At 35.2% G+C, this 19,085-nt stretch overlaps 1 protein-coding gene across 2 annotated transcripts in view; it reads left to right on the forward strand.

Annotated features, from left to right (window-relative positions):
* LOC121730540 (leucine-rich repeat neuronal protein 2-like) overlaps window positions 1-19,085 on the forward strand; it is a 70,071-nt gene that overhangs the window by 28,702 nt on the left and 22,284 nt on the right. For both annotated transcript variants that reach the window (XM_042119631.1, XM_042119632.1), the window contains one exon: window positions 4,114-4,163. The gene's annotated coding sequence lies outside the window, so the exon portion shown is untranslated. The remainder of the gene's footprint in view (window positions 1-4,113; window positions 4,164-19,085) is intronic.

The raw sequence follows: 19,085 nt of genomic DNA on the forward strand, positions 1-19,085 counted from the left end.
ATCTGATACAAATCTATTAATAATATTCGGCCAAGCGATGAGTTTCAGATAAGATACAATTGATTGATGTTCGTTAATAATTCTATTATACTTTTCCCGTATTGTTTCTCGTACTGGTTTCTGGTTAATGAATTCCTAATGAAGTTTTTCGTGTCAGTCTCACCAACGCCTGAGTCGTAAATAATAATATCAGTACCTGGATGACCGAGCTTTGCTCGGTATAGCAAACACTCATTGACTTCGTGTTACTTAATAACGCCATCTGCTGGTCGTTAAAACAATTAGTTGCTCACATAATAGTATTATTATTCGCCAATAGATGTCAGGAAGAGTCATATTTTTCAGTTTATCGATTATCGATAAAACACGAATAAAAAGACATTTTCTGAGAATGATTCCTAGCTAGATCGATTTATATATACAAGAGTTGCACGTTTAAAGATATAAGATACTTAAAATAATAAAAACTGCAACATTATTTATTTCTCTCGTCTTCTGTTTAAAATAATTAACATTTTGTTTTTCGCTTAAGGGGCCGACTAACACAAAATTTTCGATTTAAAAATAAGCCCCGAATTGTTTTATTTTCTAAAATTAGATGCTACATTATATTTTCAACTTCCAAGATTCCGATATGAGCAAAAACACGATATCTTAAAATTTTCTCGATAGAAAAACATCGCAAAGATGCATCTAATTTTCACGAATTTTTCATTTATTACCATAACCGTGCAGTGAACTAACTTAATATTTTAACACATTGTATAAAATTCTATCATTGAGAAACCGAGCTAGCGGATTTTTAAAATGTTGTTTATTTATCGAGTTATTCAGAAAAAACTAATTTGGCGATTAATCCGCGTCGTCCTTTTCGCCTGGCATATGAAAGACGGGCGTGAGTGTGAAGAGAGCAGGACGATGTTTGATTTTTTGGGTTAGTCGCCCTCTTAACAACTAGGAGGTCACTAATTTTAGCAGAAAATAATGTAACGTTGTAAATAACGTAAATTAACCTGCTATAACGTTATTCGTACACTCGTTTACCGTAGGTATAATAAAGTCAACTTGAAGCTATTATAGAGCAATATTACGTAACTGCCTACTGCAATAATTTATTTTATGACGAGCTATTCGGAATAATATAGTGCATTTCTATCACGTCTATAAATGTGACTATATGTTCAATAAAATTTAATATTTCGAAAATACGTTGCTACTGCCGCTATAGGTTATTGTCACTTAACAATTTCACTTTGAAATGTATATTATAGTTCAGTGAAAATGGATTTACAATACCAGCAATTGAGTTATGTTTTAATTTTGTTGGCCCTTTACATTTATAAGCAGATTGTCAGATAGTAATGATTTAAATTTTTAACATAACAATATTCATTATTACATACTTTATTTTAACAAAAATAAAGCCCTAAGAAACTTCCAAATTGGTTGCAGATCAGAAAGGTAAAATAAATGTGCTAATTAATAGTAAGTAATAAAAAATAGCAATAACTTTTTGCGAAGAAAAAAAATCACATAAAATACATACGTAATTGCAAGTAGCTATTGCAATAATATGGACATGTAATAAGAAATGCTTCTGATGACTACAATGAACGACATGAGTTTATAGACAGAATAAAAATAAGGTTGAACAGGTTGATTGTAAAAGACCTCCGCTAGGATACATCCGAGGAATAGTGAACAGAAACAAAAAAGAAAACGTTGGGACCACACAGCCGCCTTGTTAGTCTAATGATATGCACATTTCAAACGTTGAATCTAAACATGTCCATGTTATCAATTATGATGCATCCGTGATTTTTAAACTTCGTTTTAAGTTTGCAATACATTGAGAAATTTTAATCCGCTTTTTGTTGACAAATGTACACAAGGAAAGATAGAGATCGTATATCATTCCAGCAAAAAGGTATCAAAAAAATTTGGGTGACAATAGTCCCGGATATCCGGAGCTTCCAACGTATTCAAATTTCACACTTGCAACTTTAATTTCGAATTCTATTTTATAGGTTTAACTGAGATTTACCAGTTTTGATACTAACCGTACTAAATAAAGCAATATTTTGTTCCAATATTCAACAATAAGCCTTCGTAATACCGTTATCTCAAAATTATCTGATCCATTTGGAACGGGCAATAGACACGAAAATGTACCAGTCGTTACCCCAGTACTAGATTTCTCACCTAGCAGATAAATCTAGTTGTGTAACAGCATTAGCATTGTTAAGCTCGCTCCGATAAAGTAAATATTGTATCAACATCCCTTTCTTTGAGTCGAGGCCAAATTATTGTGTGCATTGGCGCTGTGCCCGCGAAGGAAATTTTTCATATTACCAGCATTATAGCGTCATTTTTCATAAAATGTGAAATAAAAATAAATTTTGCATCTCTCGTGTAGACCGGATTTTGTATTGTACCTATACTTTTATTGTGCACTAATCGCATGGGAATTGCATTAGCGATTTTGAGGCCAGATTATTTGTTGCCAAATCTAAAGTAATAGATTTGGCAAATAATACAGACTATTCAGGCAATATTTCGATAGCTTAGAATTTTTTTTGTAGAATATAAACAAGGAGGTTTACGTTAATATTTTTAATTTATATTTTGTTCCATAATCCAAGCATTCCAGCCTAGCCTTTGTTAGATTTAAACAAAGTAAAACTCGATAATTATAATACCGGCAAGAATCTTTATCATATGCAGTACAATCTGTATTGTTTTACTCCCCCCGGAGTCGGAGCATGTTAAACAATGATAATTCTACGGACCCACGTGTCCTGTGAATCGTAACCGTACGGACGAGTAGGTATCCATTCTCTAATCTGCATATAAATATACTCGGCTAACTCGTCGCACGAAATTAATTCACTCGAATCTAGCCGATAACCCCGGGCGCTAAGGTTTAAAAGCCCGCTAACGTAATTACAATGTATTCTGACCGCCTAAATTCACATGCATAAAGCCTTTTGTACTAGCTTTATTAGCAGTCGTAACTTTTTAAAACGTTGATGTTTTTGTTTCGATGATTTAATATTTAACGACGTCACTGCCGTTCGGTTTTCGGGATGCCAAATCGCAAATAGTGACGTTAACTTTTTCATCCGTCGCATTCCCCGAAGCGTTAAGCATTATTATAAAATGATTGATGGTCGGATATTTAAGTTTGTGCCCAAAAAAATGAGGCCCAAACACAAACACTTCTATTATGATGGTACAAAGGGCTTTGGGCGCGCCTATTCCACTATCCGCGTTAGACACGGCAGTTAGGCTCGCTCGATCGGCATTTTTGTATTCCCCATCAATAGTCGTTAATGACGATATCATCTCATTAACAGTCACCAGAGCGAGCGAGGAGGGTACGTCCGCGTATTATTTTGGACTGTTCCGTCCACATTAATAACTTTAATGTTTTCATTCCAGTCGAAATAATGCTCGCGACATAAAAGGGGACCTAATTGTCGTAGCGTGCGTATAATTAATACATATCCCCTTCCTTTTTATGGCTCGTGAATATTTTAAAATTTTAACAAGCCCAAAGTCCGAATAAATGAAGGACCGCCTACGATATTGATTTTTTTAAATGAAAAAATGTGATTTACACGATAGGCAGGCAAAATTAATACAGCCAACATAAGCTACAGGGTGCTATTTGGCTTTATTAACGATGATTCATTAACTTAAATATCCCCAGATTCTCCGAAGAATACTAATTTAAAACCTCGGGCAGATTTTTCAATTTTAAGTTTTATGATTTTAAATAGATGCCATTAACATTTTGCTCTTTAAAAGCCGTGAGAAAAAATACATTTTCATATCTCGACCATAATAACGGTGCATAATATTAATACTAATAATTAATTACAAGCTTTCATAACTCATTAATTTCATCATTAGTCGCTATAAAATTATCTGTTTGATATCATTTACATATTTTGGTCATTAATTTTAATGATCTGTCTCGCACATAGGCTCACTAAATCCTAACTATTAATCACGAAATTATGTATTTTAGAAAATAGAGAATAATAGTAAGTAATCTATTACCATTATTAATAAAAGCTGTTGCTTTAATCATATATTTCTTTTTTTCAGACGTTAGCAATCAAACCGTCAGAACCATCAACAATTTTGAAGGAGACTCGGTATGTATTTTAAAAATTATACGCGGCACGCACACGTATTTGTGGAATAAACATTATCATTTACATCACGAAATTTAATTTGACGTGCGCATAGTGAAAACTCATAAAGCGTTAGAATAATATTCATTCGACGGAAAGGGTGAACTGAATTTGACGTAAAAAATGGGGTATGGAGCCATCATTGGAAATAGACGCGCTCGGCTGAGCCCAACGGGCGGCTGACTGTTCTGTCGCATTCTTATTCTGATGGTCCGATAAAATAGATCTGTATCCAACGTTTATAGAACATGTCTTCATTATTGCTTGATTAGCATAAAAAATAAATGTTTGAATTTAGTTTTGTAACAGTCAGTTAGATAGATCGAGATAGAAAGTTTTACAAAGTGTTTCTTAAGCACGAATTAACGAAAACCTTAAAACGTCGACGGAGGCTACATGAATATTGAGTCATACGTAGAAACATTTTTATTAAAATAATAAGAAAGATAATTAAAGTTGTTTTAAAGACTCCTTGTTCGAAATAAGGCTTCCCACAAAATATAAAGCCATTCCGTAAACAATCATAAGAGCTAGGAGAGGAAGGTTAGTCGGTTAATAAAGGTATTGGAGTGCACTCGGCTCCGTAAACAAAAGCGCTAGGCTGTTTCTATTTGCCCTCTCCCGCAGGATTAGTAATTTAAAAGTCAATGTAGACACTCGATCCCCGAAGAGGGTCAATAGCTTTGTGCCCTTGTACGCCAACGAGGTAGTATTCGGAAAGTCTATGAAAGTTTTAAGGACTTCCCCAACTATGTAATTAACTTCTGCGGTTACAAACTTCGTTATAAGGAATATAATCGAAACGCCTCCGAGGTCGGCCTCAGATATGTAGACTCGTCAGACCCTTGTTTGATTTGCTGAGTTATTTGCGAAGACTACTCCCGAAGCAGGAAATTGGATCCCGCCGCTTTCGACTAACGCTAACACTTGTCCGATTGCTTCCTCCCAACAGTTAAACAAGTTAAGCGGCTCGTTTTAATAAACTACGCATTCGGCCCGACGTGTTCATTTCCGTGACACTCGCGAATGAACAAAGAGTATTTAGCATGTGTCACGTTGTAATAGAACGGTAAACGTTGACGAATAGTGGAGCTATTTAAGTTCGGAGCGGGGCTGCCATCAATTTTATTTTCTCGCACAGAACATGTCGGCTGTCGCAACGCATTATGCCGGAGCGCCACACGCAACATTTGAACGGCGTTTTATTTTGGGTAAACGTGATGTTTCCAATGATTGACTTATCCGGGGGGTAATTTGAGAGGCACTCCCGCTGCACGGAGTGGTCACGGCGTGGTCGACGTTTGTGTGGTAACTCTATCCTGCGTCGTCGACCGGACACCGCCTGAGAACTAGCTGTCACGCTATTATAGTCTTATCCTGTGACATTTGAAACAAGCGTGAAACGCGCCGACGTCCCTACGATAATATTATTAGTACGAACGAGGATTATAGAGCTGCAGTTGAAATAGAACATAAATATTATTGTGATCTTTTTTCTGCGTCATATTATTTTCTCGTTGATATGGAAAGGAAAAACGAACATTACCGATATTGACAAAATGAAATTAAACTTTTCATAAATAATAGCCGTTATGAAATTAAAATTAATAATAATAGTACAAATTACAATTAATACAAATGAAATTATGCTAATGCTTTTATCGTGTTGGGTTTTAATACTGTTTGCTAGTAAACGTTAAATTATTATTAAAGAATAAAACAACTTGGTAACTTTTTAAAACTCTGTTATTCAAAGTGATACGAATATGTTTCAACTTAAATCCTTAATGCTTGAAATATCCTCAAATGGTTCTATAAACGAACTTCGCATGTAAAATAAAATATTGAAAAATAAAATGTGGTTTACATCCCCGAGCCACTTAGATATTCTTCGGAGATGCATTCGATTCGAAGTATTCTGTTTTAAAAGAAAACTAATACGAATGCGCCATCTGTGCGTTGTCTTTCTCGAATGGCCGGAATAACGTAACTCGATACACTCCGACGTATTGCAGTGAATCTAAATAGAGGACGTGAGGATACGAATATTCAATGATAGGTGGAGGCTTAGCGAAATGAAAAGAAAATAAAACCGGGCAGCCAGCGTTAGCCGGCTTAACATATCACCATAATTCAATCGTAGCTACCAAAAAGAGCAACGAATTTATTACAAAGCTCTACGAACCCCGGCTATTATTTATGGCACTCGGTTGGTCTGTCACAAAAAATGGACGGGTGCTTCGAATGTCTCAACTCTCAGCGGGTAGCGTCGGCATAAGCTGCAATAACACGCACTTCCTAAAAGTACTACGATCCGTGTGGTTAAAAATGAACCTTACGGGTTTCATGGTTGGATCTATTTTGTTTTTTAATTACTTTTCGCTCGTGTTCATTTATCAGTAATCCGAATTTATTGAATACGTTGTATCGTAGTACATGTTTAATACCGGCCATGTGGTAGCGAATGTGGGAACCCCGCCAAGATATTGCTCCACTAAATGACTTCGTTAAACTATTGTTACATCGCTGTTCCCGTGTTTCTTACTCCGAAATATTATGTTACGTTCCATGACATGTTTATTTTAATAATTTAAATGGACGACTGCCTCCGAAAACATCGGTCAATATTTAATATTCATATTTGTTTTTACGTTTGTTTACACTATCGTACATCTGCAGCGTTTCGTTTATTAAGATTTATTCTGCAAAATTTTTCTTGATTATTAAATACGTATACCGTTTTGCAATGGGGTTTCTATTAGATGTCTACTAATAAAAGGATCCGTAATCTTCTCAAGTGTAATCGGCAAAGAAAAAGCTCTAATCGTTTCTTTACGTGCATTCAAATAATTAAACGCTGAAGTAGCCAGGTGCAAACTCAAATATAAAATACAACCTAAACCGGATACGTTTAAAAAATTGCCACTCAAGTCGAAACGAATTCTATTCATATCCTGAGCCGTGACTATTCTAAAGTTTTCTTCCTTTGTAATTGAAGAGGATCAGAGCTAATTATAAAAAGCTTCCAAGGGAAAGACTTAAACCGATATTTACTGAGGGCATATTCAATAACAAGACGTTTAGGCGCGATCAATTCTAATCCCTACAACGAGAGAAATATCACGAAACGGGTCATCGGCTATCTTCACACGTTTGTTGGTGTCTTAAAGTGTGATAATATTTATTAAACGGTTAATTTTACCAGCAGCTATAAATATGTTCGGCCGTTACGTGTCATGAAAGATTTAGTTAGCAGCAGTTATGCGTACAGTGGCCTTACTGCTTGGAATTTTGACCGCGATGTTATCAAAATTTTTGTTTCTCGTAATTAGAACGTGTAACTGGTTGGTTTTTGTTATTTATTGACTGTGTACCGTTTGTTTCTTTGGTCTTTAATGTTTTATCGTCCGTATTTCTTAATTAAGATTGATTGAATATTTTATGGTTCTCTTAATGTTTTCGATTTTGCAATTTAGCTCTTACAGTCATAAAATCAATACGATCTGCTGGTATGATCTTGTATTCTATAACTGTACACTTAAAAACTTAATTCAATTTCTTTTCCTCGTTTATGAATATTAGTTATAAGCTGGTGAAGTTAGCTTTGACAATATTAATCTAGAGTTCACGCATATTTTTTGGTACAGATTTACTAACCCGAATAATAACTGTAAAACAAAGCCCACACAAAACGGTAGCGTGTTAACAAGATTAACGAGAAACAAAAAACACAAAATTTGCCGGCCATATGTTGGGAACGTGATATGACGAAATACTTAACGCTCAAATAAACTCTTACCCCCATCCGTAAAGTTAATCTACCTCAGATTTTATCTTTATGCCAACGCAGTAAGGGCCATTATAGAAATCCGTAGGTAAAATAACTCTGAACGGGCTTGTACTAAATCATACGATAATTGAATCATATGCAGCCTGTCACATAGTTAATGATAGGATCTACACATGTGCCTTTTTATCTACATCTCCCTTGCCAACTAGATTAATATTATAATTATGGTAATGAATTTATTACATTTTGTAATGAGTCACAATGTAATGTAATGAGTTTTGCATTTATTTTATGTGCATCCCATTAATTTTACTTCTAACACAATCCAAAAAAGCTATGTTTGCATGTGGATATATATATATATATATTTTTTTAATGAAAAGTTTATTATTTTATGATTCACTAAATTGCCTTTTCTAACCTCACAAACGCCTTTTGACATTTATTCACAGTTTACGAATGAAATTATTAGTTTTTATGTTTACGGAGACAAGTTAACAGCGATGTTAACTTTGTAACGAGATTTTTGATAGTTCTTAATGTTTTTATGGGTACTCTGAAATATTACGTTGTTAGTCGTTTGAGCTAGTTTGTGTCACTTCCAAGAACTGTGGCAACTTAATAAGAAATCTAAATAATGGTACTACTTATGTGAATGTTAGGTAGCTACTTAATATTTACGTAGTAAAATATCAAGAGCGTTACAAAAATATACAAAAAGGATTCTATGTATATTTTGTAACGCATTTTATACTTTAATTCCACTTCAATGTCTCCGTAACGGATTACTTACATTACAACTTTATAGTCTGAGAGCATTGGTGCTTTCCCTTTTTTCATCAATGCTATACAATGAGACCCTGAGGGATAGCGAGCAATTTCTTAATACCGGTGACAAACCGGCTGACGACACCGCGACGACAACACGCTCGCGTGATAGTCAATAATTTATAACCATAGCACGTGACACCCCTGAAGATATTGCTTGTCAAATGATGACAAGCAGAAACAGCGAAAAATGATACGCGTTTAGTTTATGATCGATATTCTTTGGGTTCTGTGTACTGGAAAAGCTTTGTTAGATTAGACAGCATTCTCTGTTCGAATTCAACTTGTCTAAATGTTACGATATGATATTATGTGCAATGCTTTCAATGTATAAAAAATATTTTACATTAATTTTAAACTGTTCAAAATACCAATTTAATTTAATAATAACTGACGTATTTCTGAGGTATTTCTCTATTCGTTTGATATGATTGGTATTTGCCCTTTGCTCCATATTCAAAGGTCAGTCTAGTTATTGACATATTTAACTAGAAATCCATTATAAGCATGCTGGACATTTCATACTAGTGAACTCAATAAATAATTTAAAAGCTTTTACTTAAAATTTCCCTGTGCAAGTGTCGTGTAGGGCACATACGTTACATTTTATACCGTCATAAAAAGCTGGAATGCGGACAGGGGTGAAGTTTATTTAAAAATATTTTAACATTCGTGTAGACATGGAGAAAAGCTTCCTCAATATTTGTGACCGCTTAGTGCACTTAAGTGTTTTTTTACAGACAAAACTTTTGTCACAGACTATAACAGTCCATGAAATATTCTTGTGTAGGTATTTAATTCTTTCGGTATTTCGATGTTAAAAATATGTAAATTGTAAGTGTTACTGTTGCAAACATATTATGTTCAGACCATTACCAAAATATTGTATTTTTTTTTTTAATGAAATAAGGGGGCAAACGAGCAAACGGGTCACCTGATGGAAAACAACTTCCGTCGCAGATGGACACTCGCAGCGTCAGAAGTGCTGCAGGTGCGTTGCCGGCCTTTTAAGAGGGAATAGGGTAATAGGGGAGGGTAGGGATGGGAAGGGAAGGGAATAGGGGAGGGTAGGGAAGGGATTAGGGTAGGGGATTGGGCCTCCGGTAAACTCACTCACTCGGCGAAACACAGCGCAAGCGCTGTTTCGCGCCGGTTTTCTGTGAGAACGTGGTATTTCTCCGGTCGAGCCGGCCCATTCGTGCCGAAGCATGGCTCTCCCACGTATGTTATGTAACTTTGGATACATCATTTATTTTTGTACGACATATCGTCGTTAAAAGGTTATTTCCTGAAATATTATTATAATAGGACACACTCGAACTAAAAGATGAAAGCGCTGTCAACACAACTAATCGATATTGCAGGATATGTACAAACAATTTTACGAGTTGTAATTTACGCCTCTGTTACACCAGCGCGGCGGCTGAAAGTTGTAGCTCGTAAAAGAACCGTAAACCGACTTCCCGCGGCAAAGGCACTTTGATTTGTACGAAGCAGCTGTTTAAAACGTTAATATCTTAATTCGTTAGAGCTACGTCATGGTTAGGGGCTTAAAAGGAAACGTGTTACACGGTGTTTAAGAAGTTTGTCGCGAGAAACGTGTCATGCCGCATGCGTATGCGCTGTAGTATGATAATAATAATATATTATTATATATTTTTTTAGTTTTCTGAAAGTTCTCTTGATGCCAGAGGGAAGTACCTAACCCTGAAGAGAAAAAACTAGTGCACAAACTATACAACTAGGGAATGCAATCCCGCAAGATAATTTCAATCCCGGTATTTGCGGGATTGAACCGTCACAATCCCGCTGGATCCCGGTATTTCCGGGATCCCGCAGGTTGATTAACCTTTTTAAAATATATCATTATAATGATACTTGATATACCTCGTTTTATGCTCAGAAAGTCAAAGAAAACAAACTTTGTGGAACACTTTTTTACAGGGGTTTATTAATAAAAATAAAAGAAAACTATTTTTTTATATTATGTATAGTGTCTAATCGTAATAATAATAGTTAAAAAAACTAAAAAAACTCACTAATTTATTTTCATCTTATAATTAAGTTTTTTTTTTTCGAAATATAGATATAAAATTGAACTCAAAGAGTCCGCTACATACATACAGCCCAAACTTATAAAAGTATGTTAAAAAAGTTAAGGTATTAATTTTGTGTCGTCTGCCAAACGGCTCCTGATATTCCACACTAGGTAGCCAGCAGCTGAAAAAGTTAGCTCAGCTTCCACGCTGGTTGGTACAATTGTCATTAAAAGTGAATTGAAGGTAAATAATTATTTAGTGGGCTGCTAGTAGCCAGTTCACGCTCCTCCGCCTGCAGAGTTACACGTATGAATCACGCTTCTTTGTAATCCCGCCAGTGCCGCGGGATCCCGCTAAATTTTCGACCGGGATTAGTCCCGCAAAATGCATGCGGGATCCCGGTTTTTCGGGATCCCGGTATCCCGGTATTTCATTCCCTATATACAACATAGTATTTCATTTAAAAATCATATTTTTTTAAATTTTTAAATAAGTAGGTACGTACCTACTTATTTTTGGAAAACGATTTCCATAATCGAATAATGTCATTCCTAAAAACACCAAACGAAGATTTTTGTTTATTATACTAACATAGTTTCAATTCGCTCCCAAAATATCACGAATTTAAAATAGAAACATAGTTTAAGCGAGCATACAAACACTTTATTTATTTGAACTCGCTAGAAAATTCTCTAATGTGGCTTAACATTTAAAAGCGTCTAAGCACACAAGCTTAAAGTATTCCGTGTATCGACGGCCAACAGTCTTTATTTACTGTCTTAACGTCAGCTATTTCGAATGCGGCTTAAGTGTTTTAACACTCAATCAGAAAAAAACGTGTTAAAGACGCGTACACATCGAACTATTCGAAGACATGAGTAGATGCTAGGTAGCCACAGACGTAGATCATGATAGATACCGCATGTGTGTGTACTTCGCGTACCATATCGCGCTCCCAAACGACGAGCTTTCGAAAGTCTGTTCTTTAGTCTGCTATCGGAATCGGACATCTATCAGATTTTAAAAATGCCTAAATGCCTAAAAGTGCCGTATTGAGCTGTAGAAATTCAAATAGAAACGTTGGCTTAGATAATGGGCACTTTTCTTATCATTGGTACGACATAGTTGCTATGAAAAAGTGGGAGTGGGAAGTCTATTGAGAAATAGACTCCTATATTTTATAACTTCGTTCCATCTGGGTGTCCCTTGACTGACCTCTCAAGTTTTTTTATTTCAAATCGTTTTTCCTGCCCTAAATACTCCATTTAAACAAAAAACCTCAGTTTTCAAATTGTTAGTTACCCTCGTCATCTACAAGTCTTCATTTTATTGCGTAAGCGGTTTAGGTTGGGACTACTTTACGATGGCGCTTAGACAAGATGCCTTCGTACTTTCGAAATTAAAAATCAAAAATGTATGAAGCGTTAATCGTTATACTGTGACATGTTATTTGTGAAGGACCTCTCATTCTGCGCGAATTTCAATTTGTGTGAAATCACATGAAATGTCTAGTTAAAATCATAACTAACATTAACATACAATCTTTAATTATGTAACATATTAGTTCTAACAATATGAATTAATTTGTAGCCGTAGGCATACAATATACACAAACTACGATTTCTGATTTATACGCTATTAAATTTGAATTATTGGCAATAATATTATATTAAATACCATTCAAATTTAATATTGGATATAATTTGTGTTTCCATACATAGTAAGTAATATCATAGATTGAAAATTATGCAGACATAACAAGCGAAAATCTCTGTAGAAAGTTATGAAAATACCAAAATTTCTAAGAATTTTTTTCCTTTAAAACAACCGGTACCTACCAAGAATGTAAGTTCTTCAAACGCACGATGAGAAAAAATTCCTTAGTGAATACGAATGCGTCGGCGTGGAACTGTGAGGCCCTTACAGCTCGAGAGTCTCTTAAAAGGCTTAACAATATTTTTATAAGGCAATCTCGAGTATAATAAAGCCTGTAGCTGTAAATAGTTCTTTAAATTTGGATGTTTGTTATGCTGGGAATGTTCTCTGAGATGTTTAACTTGGTATTACTTTGTTAACATTTGAAATTAATGTAAGTAATTGTAAATATTTTTTCAACAGAATTTATTTCAATGCTACTTTCAGGGCTTTGATATTATAAGTAGTATTTTATCAATATAAAGATAAAAAAGCTTTGCACTTGTATCTAAAAATTACCAAGCATACAAAATTGTTAGTGGCTTACCTCAATTTGAAATATTAGCTGAACTCAACAGGATTTAGCATATTCCAAGCTAGCAAACACTGTTTCCATATCCAGCTTGAAAAACTAGTACACCAGCATTCATAGGTATTCTGTGAGTTAACACTAATTGGAGTTACAGTTTTAGCTCAGAAATCGATAGTTCATGTTTGATTTAACGCAGCAGGAATACTCGATGGTGTTAATGAGGAGACGGCTTTGGAATACGTGAAAGGGCTTAGGAAATGTTGGGAACATCTGAAAGAAGAGATAAAGACAAAGAAAAGTAGAAAAACGTGGTAGAGCCATGCCTCGGCATAAATGCCGGCTCGACCGGAAAAATACCACGGGCTCACAGAAAACCGGCGTGAAACAGCGCTCGCGCTGTGTTTCGCCCAGTGAGTGAGTTCACCGGAGGCCCAATCCCATTCCCGTCCCTACCCTTCCCTATTCCCTTCCTTACCTTACACCTATTCCCTCTTAAAAGGCCGGCAACGCACCTGCAGCTCTTCTGATGTTGCGAGTGTCCATGGCCGGCGGAAGTTGGTTTCCATCAGGTGACCCGTTTGCTCGTTTGCTCCCTTATTTCAATAAAATAGAATAAGTAGAAAATAAAAAAAGTAGGAAAAGAATGCGGAAGGCGATAATTGCGATAATGGAATTAAAATCACTTGTGACTTTTTAAACTCAAGAATTTAAAATAATGATAATAAGGAGAGTGTGGAAGAGAATAATTAGATTATAATGGTTAGAATACTAAAATATTTATACATAATATACTCAAGTAATTGTAAGTCACTAAAGACGGTACGAGTATCTAGGATACTTGAAAAGGTATATGAAACTATTAGCATAACTTTGTAGACCTCGCAGACAATAGTTTGGTAAAGTATACATTGTTACATAGGCAAAGTATCCTGAAGTATCCGAACAGCAAACTTTCAGTTTAAAAATTATAACTTCATTAAAAGTTGGCCTTGTCAAAGTAAACACGGCGCGTCATCTTGTTAGGGAACTTCTTAAAATTAATGACCATTTTCTTCCTGAAGTCAGATTAGTCAACTCTAGCTTCTTGTGTTGACCAGAAAATGGACACAGGGTACGTTTGTCCAGGCGAAGGGATTAAATACTCAGATTCATATAGTTATGATCTGCAATAAACAGTAATAAGATTTTTTTTAAATTAATACTATCTGTATTTAAGCGATTGAAATAAGAAGTTGCATAACCAATAGTCAATACGACACGGCGCTAAGCTTAACATAAAAAATATTAAAGGCCATAATAAAAGATCAATTGACGTAAAATAGATCTAAAATATAAACATAGGAAATGTGGAGGAGGTAAAATACAACATGGACGTGACAATTCACAGCGTTAATCCAAAAGATATAAATGTAAAGAAGTCTAAAGAACGAGCATGTGGGTCATATTATGACCGTAACCGCCATTCTCAACTTAATATCTAAATGTAACAAAGGAACCGGGTAAGTTAGAACCGCTCCATGTAGAAATGTAGGAATCCGTATGACAGACTAAGAAGAAAATAATAAAATGGATGTTGCTGTAGATCATTGCTTTTGTAGCTTTGATACAAGACTAGGAAAGTAATTGAAACCCAATACACAAACAGTTTTCTGAAATGAAGTTTGCATACAAAATTTTTTCAAAAAACCCATCAAACGGCACTTCACACTACGAAATAAAAAGAAAAAGTTCCGTTACTCGTGTAGAGGGGTGACTTTTTGCGCTTGCACCATTTTGGCGTGATTACGTCCTTTGCAAGTCAAAATGCCGCAGGACAAACGCATGGATATTAAAACTGTGTCATCCACGGAACCCTAAAAAGTACTCCCGGCGTGAAAAACGAATGGAACCGGCGCGTCAGATTATAAGCATAAATTATTAGGTACTTTTGTTCGAATCGAATAGTTCGAGCCATTCAATTACATACAAGGAGAAGTCTTTTTGTCTGTTTGTTTGGGATTAGTATCCGGCGGTATCTCCGTAAGATAAGTACGAATATACGTCAACGTCGTACGAACTAAGCGGATTATTTTAAATGTATTCACTTCCTAATGGAGCTCGTTTTTCACCGTGTCTTGACTTCCCGAGATTTTGGTTATGATCAGGCCAATGACTGTAACGGATTATTATCCGGGGTTTTATTAAATTCCGCCTTATCCCCGATAATGTAATTATGCTGGCGCCATCTTTTATTTAATCCGCGTAGTAATTTTTTGGAGATTTAATTATATTTTTGTCTTGCAAAACTACGCTCAAACCTCGTTAGAAGTATTTTGTACTTTTGTTTTCAGTTACAAAAATATACTTAGTAGCAACTAGAAAGTAATTTAAAAGTAATTGCATTATAATATATTACGAAAACCTTACGTAGATATCTCAGTATACCCAAAGTTTAATCCCAACAAAATCAATCCTAAATAAAGCAAAATGTCACGTCCCACAATCTATGAAAAACTTATTTCTTATCACATTAAAAACTACTTTGTCACTCGCCCACTGCGTACGGAGAATGTTCACGGGGATCCTTTACAAAACGGTAGGAATGTAGAGATTATCAGTAAAATAATGTCCATAATAAATGACAGATAAGAGATATTAGATACAATAACTGTTTCCAATATTATTTATAAGGGAGCTCGAGCATTAGGAGGAAATATTATAAAGGACTTTTATTGTTATTTTGTTTTAAAATAGAAGTATGCTTATATCTTTCGTTATGCATTAAATGTTTCGACCGCTAAGCTGTTATTATACAGTTTGGCGATTTATATTTTATTTATTTATAAAAGATGTTAATTAAACGAATAAAATAATACATTTTTATCATTTTTATACACTGAAAGAGTATGTTTGAAATATTAAAACCTTTTGCATTTTAATTTTTGTTTATCTAAGTAAAAAATTAGGTAGCCAGGAGGGAATAACATTTCGCTTATCACACGAGTAATAACAAATATTAATGTGGCAGGGCCTTCATAAATATTACTTACGGCTCATCCATAATAATGACACAGGCTTTTTTTGGCAAAAAGGGCGAAAATTCCCAATGTATATGGGAAATGCGACAGCTACCTGTGAGACACTTGAGTTTATTGGAAAAAAATTTGAAGCTCAATCTCCTCCTTAAGCCTCCATCGTGGGTATCGCAGACAAATAGATTTTCAATTGTTATGCGGCAGCCGGCTGCCGTTTGGGGATTGATAGGTTAAGTGTATATTTTCAGATTATTATTTTCTTAAAAACAAAAATAAAAAAGACCTCAGAACTATAATCCTATTTTGAGCAAATTTTACAATTATGTTGAAATTGTCGTTATAAATACATCACCAATCGCCGTAAGGGATATTAAAGTTAGTTAAAACAATTGATATATTTGATAACCATAATTCAATTTAATATTATACGTTACCGTTATATTTCAAAGCTTTCAGGTTAAACAATATTCAGAAATATAATTTTCATAAAGTTTGACACAGCCCCACCCTATTCTCATCTAATTAATTAGGAAATTATTCCCCATAGCTCCAGGGCAATATCTACTCCATGTGTTTGCGCTATAATGTACGTACCTTTTACATTTTAATTAAGTTTCAATTAAAAAGTTTCATAATAAACATTATTATGTGAATATTTGACTTCAGATAATTGTATTTGTTCGAACAAATGATATCATAACGGTTATTAAAAATTTATCTGCTTTTTTCCTCATAATTAACCATAAATAATACTTAATGTTGCCGCAATTTCATAGCTTCGAAATTTTTCAATCGCTCGGGAAACGTATGTTTTTTGTGATAAAAGTGACCTACGTACTTTGCTAAAATGGTTGGATTTAGCAATTCCTCTCAATCAACTCAGCAAATGAATTGTCGAAACTTTCAAATGTCAAATTAGACTATAACAGATCAACAAGGCTTTTTATGAACGTGAGCGGGGGCGCTGCACGTAAAGGAGAACTGTCAAAAATGACGTTTTTGTATGATGGTAGCGTTAGTTCCTTTTTTCGCCACGTTCATATAAATCTTCTCGATCTGTAGACACGAATTGCAAGCAAAGTGACCATTTGGCAATTTTAAGAATATGAATCATATTACGATTCATATTATGGTTCTACAAAGCGACCATTGTAGCCCCGCAGCTAAGGCCCAAGGCTACCCCAAGACTTAAAAATATACAAAAATTACTTGTGTAATCTGTCTGTACGTACCTTGACTGTGAAACTGAAAAGGTGATTCATTAATACAACCGTGTTAATCTATTCACCCGTAGCCACCGGTGCGTCACCCCTGCTCGCGTGCGCGGGCGGGGCCGCTATCTCCTCTACATCACATTACACTATTATTATCTTTTAGCCTAACAGACCGATTACTAATGTGCGAATTGTGTGATTTGAATTTGGAATTTAAAAAAAAACTTGTAATCATCCTATTTTATTATAATTACTAGCTGTCCCGGCAAACGTTGTTTTGCTATATAAAGTATTTCTCCCATATTATTTTATTGCAGTGACTAGATAAGTATGTCACCATGGCAACGTCCATCGCTATCCCGTCGCACAAGCAATGGTCACCGTCAGTCTCGAGTTGTAATAATTTGCTATTATTTATTCAACAAATGCACTTATCAATAATATAAAAAGTACCCAGTAGCCGATTCTCAGACCTACTGAATATGCATATAAAATTTGGTAAAAATCAGTAAATCCGTTTCGGAGGAGTAGGCGGACTAATATTGTGACACGAGAATTTTATATAATACTAGCTGTCCCGGTGAACTTCGTGTCACTTAAAAAGCTTCCCTGGACTTCTACGAATATTTTAAGACTAAAATCAACCCAATCCGTTCAGCCGTTTTCGAGTTTTAGCGCGACTAACGCATTTGAAAATCCATTTTTATATATAAGATAAGATATTGTATTATTAGCTGCCACATCATACCATTTAAGTATTTCTTGTACTGATATTTGCATTTTAATAATAGGCCTTAAAATAATAAAAGCTTAAATTATAATATACTTTTAATTTGCCTTTGTTCTTGATAGGGACTAAAGTAGTTAATTTAATCAACTATGAAAACACTGCTTAAATCACTCATGGAATATGTCTGATTCTTATACAAATTAAAATTAAAATATAGCATGTAAATCACAAAGAATTTAATATGAACTTTAAAAACGATTATAAATGAAATCTGAGTACACAGGTGCATAATTATAAGGCAGAGTTACACAAGGCTCTTCGAACGCGTGAGTAAATATTGAACAGAGTGGCATACTCAAACAAATCGTGTAAGAGGTATAGGTGACGCGTTCATTCAGTTAAACTGGTTTGAACCGGTTGTAGTTACATCCTAAATCCACGAAACTTAGTGTAAAATGATCGGTAATTATAAGAATTAAATATTATGTAGTGTCTACGCAGTATCATTACTACCATTCTTGGCGTAGCAGTCTACGAAAGCCGCTGCGACGGTCATATCTCATATCTTTAATATATATTAAAGATAATGTGAGATATGACCGTCGTTAATGTTTTTAATTTTAATACATAAAAAAGTTTTGCTCCCTTAGGTATACTTGAGAAGCCTTTCTTGTTGTTGGGCCGAACCTCAGTGATAATCAGTTTGGTTTTCGCCAGGGCCGGTCTACGCTAGGGGCGGTTGCTCGTCTAAGGGACATAACGGAGGAGGAGGTGAGCCAGGGTGGTGTAGTATTAGTGTGTGTCTTTAGATATTTCTAACGCTTTCAACTCCCTGCCCTGGCCTACAATAAAAGCCGGCCTACGACACCACGGCGCTCCGAGGTACCTGCAGAACACAGTTGACAGTTACCTCTTTGAGCGATCAGACTCAGGAGGGTTGGGATGAGCAAGAGGTGGAGTGTGGCATTCCGCAGGGTTCGGCTCTCGGTCCGACTCTGTGGAATATTGGTTATGACCCTGTTGAGATGTATCAACCTCAGC

The sequence above is a fragment of the Aricia agestis genome, chromosome 9 (assembly GCF_905147365.1).
Source record: "Aricia agestis chromosome 9, ilAriAges1.1, whole genome shotgun sequence".
NCBI lineage: Eukaryota > Metazoa > Arthropoda > Insecta > Lepidoptera > Lycaenidae > Aricia > Aricia agestis.